Below are 11,863 nucleotides of genomic sequence, written 5' to 3' on the forward strand. Positions count from 1 at the left end.
CTAATTTTTGTATTTTCAGTAGAGACAGGAATTTCACCATGTTGGCCAGGCTAGTCTCAAACTCCTGACCTCAGATGATCCACCTGCCTGGGCCTCCCGAAGTGCTGCAATCACAGGCATGAGCCACCGTGCCCAGCCATCCTAATTACAATATTTCAAATAAAAAAATTATGATAAATAATCTTAAAGAGTCTGAAATCAGTTCTGCTATAGATAATTCATAAAGGCTGCCCAGCCCATTTCTGGCTCCCAGTCTAGTTTCCTGTCCCCATACTCCAAAGTCCTCTTCCCAAGAGAGAAGTTCTTGATTCCCTGCCTGGCTCCAAGCTTTGGAAACAGTGCTGCCTTTCCTCAGGTAGGACAGCCCAAAAGTTATTTTTTTATTGTGCTTTTTCATATTTTCTAAATGTTCTATAATAAAGAATTTTAAAAATCAGTTTTTAAGAAGCAATAAAAATATTGTAAGGGATTTACATTCAATATGCTAGTGATTCAGTAATAAGTGATACGTGATGTTGTCATTTGTTGCATCCTTGTTCTGATTTCCCATAACAATTACCATACTCATAACCTAGGCCTTCCTGGTTGGAAATTGTCTTGTTCCCTCTGCCACCACAGAGGACTTAGAGCCCTTCACTGAGCCCTGCCTCCTGCCACTCTCATCCGTGGAACTGGGTCCCTGTTAACTGCTGGCTTACTTTTCCCATATTGCATGCCATAACAACACTCATGTTCAGGTTACTCCTGTTACACCTGTGTGAACCTTCCTGATAGGAACCATTTTCTGGCTCACCACTACTACCTGTTGCTGTTTTCCCTAGAGACCAAGTTCTGTAAGTCTTGAGGAGGTTGCAAACCGATGGTGTGTAGGGCATATTTAGCCCGCTAACATATTTGGTTTGCAACATTCAATGTTTGAAATGTTTACATTTGAATGTCCTTAGGCCAGACATATATTCCCCAGTTCGCCATAGTCTTTAGTACTCCCTACTGTATATCTGCCCCTTTACTGGTTTACTTACTTGCCTGGAACATGAAGTCATTTAAGTTAGATCCTTACGGAGAGAGTCCCTCCTCTATCCCTACAGAACTTATCATCTCAGTTGGGCTCTACTTACCTAGTGCCTCAATAGAATATCTAATTCTAAGTCTCAATTTTGCCTAGTCTTTCCGGCTCCGTTGATGTCAGCAAGTCCATTGTGGGAAATAACAATACTGCCTCAGTTGCAAGAAGGAAAGCCAGGAAGATGGTAGATATTGGATGCTACTCTAGAATTACTGACTTGTTTACTACGTCCCTCCAAATTACAGCTTTACAGCTGCTCTCAGAAGAAATTTAAAAAAAAAGAAAGAAAGAAAGAAAGAAACTCACCAGAAGAGGGAAGCAAAGAACAGCCCAGATTTGCATAAACATACAAATCTGATGACGACTGAAGTAAGCATTACTGCACTTATTGATGACCTTTAGCAGCTATCACAAGGATGGATGTTCATTGCCCAACCTTTCCATATGTAGTAGGTCCCGAAAATGCACCCAGTCCCAGGCCCACATTCACTATGAATTTAATCCTTTATTCTCTACTGCATATTGAGAATTTGTTGAGTTTGAGAAAACATAGCATGTCAGTTAGGGGGAAATTTGGAGGGGGAAAGAGTCCAGATGGGGGAAGATTGAAGGAGAATCAGAATAGAATAAGAAACAAGCAAGCAAGCATGCGTGGAAGTAAAGAGGAAGGTGGGGGCCAGGCATAGTGGCTCACAACTATAATCCCAGCATTTTGGGAGGTCTAGCGGGTAGGATTGCTTGGAACCAGGAATTCAAGACCAGCCAGGGCAACAAAGCAAGACTGTATCTCTACAGAAAGAATTTTTTTTTAATTAGCCAGGCATGGTGGAACACACATGTGGTTCCATCTACTCAGGAGGCTGAAGCAGGATGATCCCTTGAGCTCATGAGTTCCCAGGAGTTCAAGGTTACAGTGAGCTATGATCACACCACTGCACTCCAGGCTGGGTCACAAAGTGAGACCCCATCTCTGAAAAAAAAAAAAAAAGAGGAAGGGAGGAGGAAAGGCAGGGGAGCAGGAAAGCAAGTTAACAATTTATTGAGCATGTACATGTGTGTACTTGATCCTTTTATAGACATCATTTCATTTAATACTCACACCTTACTAAAGGTCACAGGGGCTCAAAACAACAAAGTTGGAATGTATGTGAAGCCAAATACGTGACTCACAAGTCCATACCCTTTTGATAACACAACAACTCTCTCAAAGGTGATTTATTTTAATCTGTGCAGCAAACTTTTACATAAGAGTTAACCAAACACTAGTTGAATGAATAGATACATTTAACTTTGAAAACAATCCTGTGAGGTACAGTTGGCCCTCCTTATCTGTAAGTTTCACATCCACAGAGTCAACCAAACATAGATCAAAAACAGTTTTAAAATGAAAAACAATACAAATGTTAAAGACATATATATATAGAACAACTATTTACACAGCATTTACATTGTATTATGGATTATAAGTAACCTAGAGATGATTTAAAGTATACAGGACCATGTGCATAGGTTATATGCAAATACTATGCCATTTTATTTATATGAGAGACTCATTTATTTATATGAGAGACTTAAGCATCAGTGGCTTTTGGCATCCACAGGGGTCCTGGAACTAATCCTCCCCCTGATATGAGGGAAGACTGTATTGTATTTTTCATTTTCACAGATGAGGAAACTAAGGGTCACAAAAGTAAAATGTCATGCTGCCAGCCAAGGGCTCTTGCAAACATCTGCAGTATCACTGGGTGTGTATGCCACAGGCAGAAGGGTTACCCTATTCTCTGGGCATCTTGCAAAGAGGTGAGTGAGCTAAGTAGGGCCAGGGTGCAGCTGGATGCATAACAAGGCTGTGCTTAAAGACAGGAATCCACCTTTGTTCCTCTCCCCTTTATAGGGCAAGATGAAAGTGGAATTATAAGCAAGGGACATAAAGTCTGGTCTGAGACACTAAATGGTCTGAATTTAGGTGCCAGTCATCTGGCAACACTGCTCATTAGTTCCTATGGAAAGTTGATTTTAGCCACAGTTCTGCCCACTGGAAGAAAGGGAGCAACAGGTACCAAGAGAAGTTGTTTCAGACATAGTCGCTTTCACTGGCAAAAGGAGAGGAGGCCCCAGCTTCAGCTAATTCATCCAGACAACCTAGAGAGAACTTCTACTGTCAAGATGTCTTTAATCATTCACCAAAAGTAGTGACAGAGCCAGGACTTGAATCCAGGTCTCTTTATCTCAGAATCCAGGTAGGAGCTATAAAGCTAGTCCTTCATGAGTGAAGGACAACAGCCATATCCAATAGCTATAGCAAATTTGAGGTTGTTTCACATGACTTATTTGAGATTTCAGTTGTTCAAATGGCAGGTGAGAGTCAAACAAGGAAATGGTTCCAAGAGAATGATCCATTCATAACACCCCAGACATGGCTAGGGACATGAAGAGGAAGAACTGGGAGGAAAAGGGTACCTCAGAGATTAACAAAGGAATCACTCAATTTTCTTATTTATTTATTTACTTACTTTATTTTTACTTTAAGTTCTGGGATATCTGTGCTAAACGTGCAGGTTGGTTACATAGGTATACATGTGCCGTGGTGGTTTGCTGCACCTATCAACCTGTCATCTAGGTTTTATGTCCCCCATGCATTAGGTATTTGTCCTAATGGTCTCCCTCCCCTTTCCCCTCACTCCCTGACAGGCTCCAGTGTGTTATATTCCCCTCCCTGTGTCCATGTGTTCTCATTGTTCAACTCCCATTTATGAGTGAGAACATGTGGTGTTTGGTTTTCTGTTGCTGTGTTAGTTTGCTGAGGATGATGGTTTCCAGCTTCATCCACGTCCCTGCAAAGGACATGAACTCATTCTTCTTTTATAGCTGCATAGTATTCCATGGTGTATGTGTGCCCCATTTTCTTTATCCAGTCTATCATTAATGGGCATTTGGGTTGGTTCTAAGTCTTTCCTATTGTTAACAGTGCCACAAAAAACATACGTGTGTGTGTGTCTTTATAGTAGAATGATTTATAATCCTTTGGGTATATACTCAGTAATGGTATTGCTGGGTCAAATGGTATTTCTGGTTCTAGATCCTTGAGGAATTGCCACACTGTCTTCCACAGTGGTTGAACTAATTTACACTCCCACCAATAGTGTCTTCTTTTGAAAAGTGTCTATTCATATCCTTTGCCCACTTTTTGATGGAATTGTTTGTTTTTTTTCTTGTAAATTTGTTTAAGTTCCTTTTAGATTCTGGATATTAGACCTTTGTCTGATGGATAGATTGCAAAAATCTTCTCCCAGTCTGTAGGTCATCCGTTCACTCTGATGATAGTTTATTTTGCTGAGAAGAAGCTCTTTAGTTTAATTAGATCCCATTTGTCAATTTTGGCTTTTGTTGCAATTGCTTTTAGTGTTTTAGTTATAAAGTCTCTGCCCATGCTGATGTCCTGAATGGTACTGCCTAGGTTTTCTTCTAGGGTTTTTATGGTTTTAGGTTTTACGTTTAAGTCTTTAATCCATTTAAGTTAATTTTTGTATAAGGTGTAAGGAAGGGATCCAGTTTCTCTTTTCTGCATATGGCTAGCCAGTTTTCCCAATACCATTTATTAAATAGGGAATCCTTTCCCTATTGTCAGGTTTTTGTCAGGTTTGTCAAAGATCAGATGGTTGTAGGTGTGTGGTGTTACTTCTGAGGCCTCTGTTCTGCTCCACTGGTATATATACTGTTTTAGTACCAGTACCATGCTGTTTTGGTTACTGTAGCCTTGTAGTATAGTTTGAAGTCAGGTAGTGTGATGCCTCCAGCTTTCTTCTTTTTGCTTAGGTTTGTCTTGGCTATATGGGCTCTTTTTCGGTTCCATATGAAATTTAAAGTAGTTTTTTGTAGTTCGGTGAAGAAAGTCAGTGGTAGCTTCATGGGAATAACATTGAATCTATCAATTACTTTGGGCAGGATGGCCATTTTCACAATATTGATTCTTCCTATCCATGAGCATGGAATGTTTTTCCATTTGTGTCCTCTCTTATTTCCTTGAGCAGTGGTTTGTAGTTCTCCTTGAGGAGGTCCTTCACATCCCTTGTAAGTTGTATTCCTTATTTCCTTTGCAGCAATTGTGAATGGGGTTCATTCATGATATGACTCTCTGTTTGTCTATTATCGGAGTATACGAATGCCTGTGATTTTTGCACATTGATTTTGTATCCTGAGACTTTGCTGAAGTTGTTTATCAGCTTAAGGAGTTTTGAGGCTGAGATGATGGGGTTTTCTAAATATACAGTCATGTCATCTGCAGACAGAGACAATTTGACTTCCTCTCTTCCTATTTGAATACCATTTATTTCTTTCTCTGACTTGATTACCCTGACCAGAACTTGCAATACTATGTTGAATAGGAGAGGTGAGAGAGGGCATCCTTGTCTTGTGACGGTTTTCAAATGCTTCCAGCTTTTGCCTATTCAGTATGATATTAGCTATGGGTTTTCATAAACAGCTCTTATTATTTTGAGATATGTTCCATCGATACCTAGTTTATTGAGAGTTTTAGCATGAAAGGGTGTTGAATTTTACCGAAGGCCTTTTCTGTATCTATTGAGATAATCATGTGGATTTTGTCATTGGTTCTCTTTATGTGATGGATTATGTTTATTGATTTGCATATGTTGAACCAACCTTGTATTTTAGGGATGAAGACGACTTGATTGTGGTGGATAAGCTTTGTGGTGTGCTGCTGTATTTGGTTTGCCAGTATTTTATTGAGGATTTTTGCATTTACACTCATCAGGGATATTGGCCTGAAATGTTGCTTTTTTGTTGTGTCTCTGCCAGGTTTTGGAACCAGGATGATGCTGGCCTCATAAAATTAGTTAGGGAGGACTTCATCTTTTTCTATTGTTTGGAATAGTTTCAGAAGGAATTGCACCAGCTCCTCTTTGTACCTCTGGTGGAATTTGGCTGTGAATCCGTCTGGTCCTGGGCTTTTTTTGGTGAGTAAGCTATTAATTACTGCCTCAATTTCAGCATTTATTATTGTTCTATTCTGGGATTCAACTTCTTCCTGATTTAGGAAATCACTCGATTTTCAACCTTTTCAGTTAAACTCATTGTTTGAATTAAAAGACAACTTTGTAAATAACTGTACTCACTGTTCTTCACCAAAAGTCTCTTTATGAAGAAAATTTCTGTATAAACAAATATAAGAGCTCAAAGAGCGTTTCTACTCTACAACACTTGGCTCTCTCTCACTCATTTATGTCATTTTTGCTTTTAAAATAAAGTTGACTGTATATAAGAAGTCTTATTGTGAATATGCTTGTAAATACGTATTCCATAAATTTTTTAATTTCCAATACTTTTGCAAATACCTATCCTGTATATATCTATCTCATATATATGTGTATATATATATATTTTTTTTTCTTTTTTTTGAGACGGAGTCCCTCTCTGTCACCCAGGCTGGAGTGCAGTGGTGTCATCTCAGCTCACTGAAACATCCGCCTCCCAGGTTCAAGCGATTCTCCTGCCTTAGCCTCCCTAATATGTGGGATTACAGGCACCTGCCACCATGCCCAGCTAATTTTTGTATTTTTTGTAGAGACAGGGTTTCATCATGTTAGGCAGGCTGGTCTTGAACTCCTGATCTCAGGTGATCCGCCTGCCTCGGCCTCCCAAAGTGCTGAGATTTCAGGTGTGAGCCACCGCACCTGGCCTTCAATTAATTTTGAAATCATAATTGAGCTCTTAAATACAGATTTCTTTATATTAGGCTCACAGAGTTCTAGGACTATTATAATAGTGATTTACTTCTGTATAGATTTGGAGCAAAGACTTGCATTGTTTTTTTCTTTGAAAGGTTGAGAGCTGTTTTGTTATGTCATGTGAAGAGCTGTTCTTACTAAACTGGTACTGATCTAAGAAATCTCCTGTTTTTATTCCTTTCTATCCCAAAATTGAACCAAAGATGACAGGAAATCAAGTTTTTTCAATTCATTTGTTTATTCACAAACAGCTCATTTGATGAAGTCATATTACCTCCTTTTTGCATGAGATCAAAATCAGGGCCTTAGCGTTCATTTATTCCTACATTTGCTCCTTGGAGGCACGGATCTGTGGATCAAATGACACATTGCTAGTGTTTATGAATCACAAAGGCCACTTAAAAACAGAACATTCACCCTGTAGGTAGATTTATTTTTTCTCTCCCTTCTTGTCTTCTATTTTCTCACTGCTTCCTTTCTTGCTTTCTTTCATTTTTTTCTTCTTTTAGCTGTACACACTATAACTCATAAACAAAACTAATATTAATACAATTATGTTTTATGATAACTGGAAATAACTGAGTATTAAAATATGATCATGAGAAAGTAAAGTTTTTCTTCCTAGATTTGTACTATATTTTACTGTCTAGACATATCTTATTATATTGCTAATGTAATATTATGCTTTGAATATTATAGTTTTTACAAGACCATTTGTATATGTGTAGTTTTTACAAGACCATTTCTTGGTACTTGGGATCAGTAGGTTAGTGAGTAGGGGGTGTGACTTACATGGTGTTTCCCCAGAAGCATGTACTGAGACAAGAATTTGAATATAGGTAGTTTACTTGGGAATTGAGTCCCAGAAGCACCAGTAGAGGAATAGAGCAGTGATCCAGGGAAGGGAAAAAAGAAAACCGATAATGTTACCTTCATTAAGCAGATTATAGTTGTGGACAGTTGAGGCTCAATTCTGTTGGATAACTCTGGCAGACGGGTAGAAGTTGTAGCTGAGTGATCCCACTGAGAGCCATGGTCTCCATGAGGGAGAAGAGAGATACAGATATGGAATGAGGGAGAATAAGAAAGACCCTGTGGCATGTGAATGCAATTATTGATATTTGTATGAACTCAACATTTTTTAAAAGCGTGTATGTGAATGTGTGTGTATGCCTACACTTACATGTGCACAGAGCATAACTAGTGGGAGATTCAGGGTTTTGTCAACATTTGGATCAAAGTTTTAAAGGAAGGCGCCTATCTCTGAAGGAAACAAGGTAAATGGTAGTGACCTGAAACAATGAGAAATCCCCAAAGGGGAAAGCTACAGGTAAAAAGTTTTCTCCTCCTTTTTGGACAATATACTTTAAGAGGTCTTCTCTGCACTGAAGAGGAAATACTTTGCATTTTTATTTAATGAGGAGATCACTTAAGAAGTAATTTTATTTTCTTTTTTCTTCTTTTTATTTTAATACCACTATACTAATGAGGAAGAAATCACTTTTTTCTTAATCAGTTCAAGAAAGTAGGGTAACATTTGCCATAAAATAAAGTTGTCTTCACTTTTATAAAATAAACATAAGTGAATAAATTTGCAAACTTAATATTTGATTTTTTTTTAAAGTGGGTTGTGGGAAGAGGGGGTGTAGCATTAAGTGAAAGATTCAGGCCAGGTGCAATGGCCCACACCTGCAATCCCAGTGCTCTGAGAGGCCAAAACAGAAGGATCACTTGAAGCTAGGAGTTCAAGACCAGCCTGGACAAAACAGCAAGACCCATCTCTACAAAAAATAAATTCGCCGGGCATGGTGGTATGCACCTATAATCCTAACTACTTGGGAGGCTGAGGCAGCAAGATCACTTGAGTCCAGGAGTTCAGCTATGATCTATGATTGCACCACTGCACCCCAGCCTGAGTGACAGAGTGAGTCCACATCTGTTAATAAATCAATCAATTAATTAATTAAAAGATTCGGGTCAGGCATGGTGACTCATGCCTATAATCCCAGCACTTTGGGAGGCTGAGGTGGGTGGATCACCTGAGGTCAGGAGTTTGAGACCAGCCTGACCAACATGGTGAAATCCTGTCTCTACTAAAATTACAAAAATTTGCTGGGCATGGTGGTGTGCGCCTGTAATTCCAGCTCCTCAGGAGGCTGAGGCAGGAGAATCACTTGAACCCAGAAGACAGAGGTTGCAGTGAGCCGAGATGGTGACACTGCAGTCCAGCCTGGGCAAGAGAGCAAGACTCCATCTCAAAAAAAAAGAAAGATTTGATTCTTTTTTTAAAAAAAACACAGTGTGGATATCTAATTCTAATAGTGGCAGACAAAGTGATATAGTTGACTGTGTCCCCCAAATTTCATGTGTTGAAAACTTAACTCCCAATGCAATAGTGTTGGGAGGTGGGGCCTCATGAGGTTGTCAAAAGACGCTAGAGAAAATTATCTCTAAATATGTTGAGTTTACTTGGGCATAGAAATAAGGATTATAATCTGGAATGCATGACATGGCAAATCACCAGTGCATTCAGTGAAGAAAGGGTAAGGAGAGCCTTTACTAGAAAAAAGATTTACATACGCTGCTTAGAAATGGCTCATTGGTCATAGAGTTTCTAAGCCAGAGTTGCTGTTAGTTCATTGATAGAAATGCCATTACTGGGCAAATGTTTTTCCAGGAATAGCTTAACTTAATCACTGCAGTCTTAAAGAATGTCTTGTGACAAATCTTTTTTTTTTTTTTTTTTTGAGATGGAGTCTCACTCTGTCACCCAGGCTGGAGTACAGTAGCGCGCTCTCAGCTCACTGCAACCTTCACCTCCCAGGTTCAAGCACATCTCTTGCCAAAGCCTCCTGAGTAGCTAGGATTACAGGCGCATGCCACCACACCTGGCTAATTTTTGCATTTTTAGTAGAGACGGGGTTTCACCATATTGGCCAGGCTGGTCTCAAACTCCTGACCTCAAGTGATCAGCCCGCCTCAGCCTCCCAAAGTGCTGGGATTATAGGCATGAGCCACAGTTCCCGGCGGTCTTGTGATAAATCTTATCAAACGATGTATGAAAGAAGTGAAAGGAGTTTTAGAAAGTTCTTGGAAACAGTTGTTATCTCAGATATGTAAGCATGAGCCTCCTCTCCTTCAGGACTTGCTGTCCCTATTTTGCCCTGTGGGGATACAGAGCTAAACCATATCAATCCACCCCAGCCTCTCCCAAATCTCATGTCATTCTCACATTTCAACACACAATCATGCCTTCCCAAAAGTCCCCAAAATAAAAAAAAAAAATTTAAATAAAAAAAAAAAGAGGCCAGGCGCGGTGGCTCAAGCCTGTAATCCCAGCACTTTGGGAGGCCGAGATGGGCGGATCACGAGGTCAGGAGATCGAGACCATCCTGGCTAACACGGTGAAACCCCGTCTCTACTAAGAAATACAAAAAATAGCCGGGCGAGGTGGCAGCGCCTGTAGTCCCAGCTACTCGGGAGGCTGAGGCCGGAGAATGGCGTGAACCCGGGAGGCGGAGCTTGCAGTGAGCTGAGATCCGGCCACTGCACTCCAGCCTGGGCTACAGAGCGAGACTCCGTCTCAAAAAAAAAAAAAAAAAGAAAAAAGAAAATCATTGCCAGTCCCTTGGGCAGATGATATAACTCATACAAATACTTGTATAGAAGAAGCATATTCTGAGTATTCAAAATTGAATCACAGACTCAGAGGTAAAAAGATACAGCCTCAGAAAATGTGGCATACCTAAAATATCCGTGAATCTTCTTACTCATTTAAATAAACTAAATTTGAATTTCAAATTCACTGACTTTTCCTACTTCTATGATGTGAGACAGGAAGCATCCTTCAAGATTTATACTTTTAAAAAAATAAATGACTACTATATGCTATTTTTCAACAAGACGAATGTTACAGGAAATGAGCATACAAAATAAGAAACAGAAAGTGGAGGCGGTTAGCAATGGCTTTAATTTGGCTCCTTACTTTCATACAGACAAAAACACCTGCTGAGAGCTTCAAATACTATGCATGTGCTGAGGATTCTCAAATTTACAACTTCTGAAAAAATCTTTTCTCTGACACCTCCATGTCCTCCTGTTCATTCTTCAGATCTCAGCCTAAAAAAGGTCAATTCCCAGAGAATCCCTTTCCTGAGATCCAAGACTAGGTCAGTTTTAAGACAGGGGTTTTCAATCCTTTTGACCTTGATCCACCATAGGGAATATATTTCATATCATGATCTGGTGCACATACATGCAAATATGCATTCTTAGATGATTATGTCTATCTGCCAGTCACTATTATAAAGCATTAGGGATACAAAGTGAATAAACATATAAAAACTTAGTTTTAATGGAGTTTACATTCTAGTAATCCTATTTCTGCCTTTGCCTTCCTTAAAACTATTCTCAATCCTGCAGCCAAAGTGATCCTATTAAAACATAAATCAGATGTCACTTTTTTGCTCAATGCCATCCAATGACTTCCCATCTCAGAGTCAAAACCAAGGCCCTGCCTACTACAAAACACATAGCCTTACATGATTTGCCCTGCCAACCCTGACTCACCCTCTTTCCCCGTCACCTGCTAGTCCTCCCCATGCACTCCCCTTCAGTCATGTTGGCCTTGCTTCTCTTCAGACTGGCCAGCCACACTCAGGGCCTTTGCACCAACTATTCCTTTTGCCTGGAATGTTCCTCCTCCAAGTATCCATATGGCTAACTCCCTCAATTCTTTAAGATCTTTAACCACAAGGTGCTTTCCCAAATAAGTCTCCTCTGGCTACCCTTTTTAAAATGTTAATCCCCACCCTTCACATTTTATATACTCTTCTTCCTTGTTCTTTTGTTTTTCAGTTTCTTGTCATCTTATAATATATTCTATGCTTTATTAATTTATCTTGTTTATTGTCTATCTTTCCTCTTGAAAGCATACTCTATAAGCCCCTGGATTTATATGTTTATTCACTGACAATATAAATGGAAATCAAAGCTTCACAAAAGAATACTTATCCTTATTATCTGTGATTTACTAGGACTTTTTATTATT

The sequence above is a fragment of the Macaca mulatta genome, chromosome 6, assembly GCF_049350105.2.
Source record: "Macaca mulatta isolate MMU2019108-1 chromosome 6, T2T-MMU8v2.0, whole genome shotgun sequence".
NCBI classification, from domain to species: Eukaryota; Metazoa; Chordata; class Mammalia; order Primates; family Cercopithecidae; genus Macaca; species Macaca mulatta.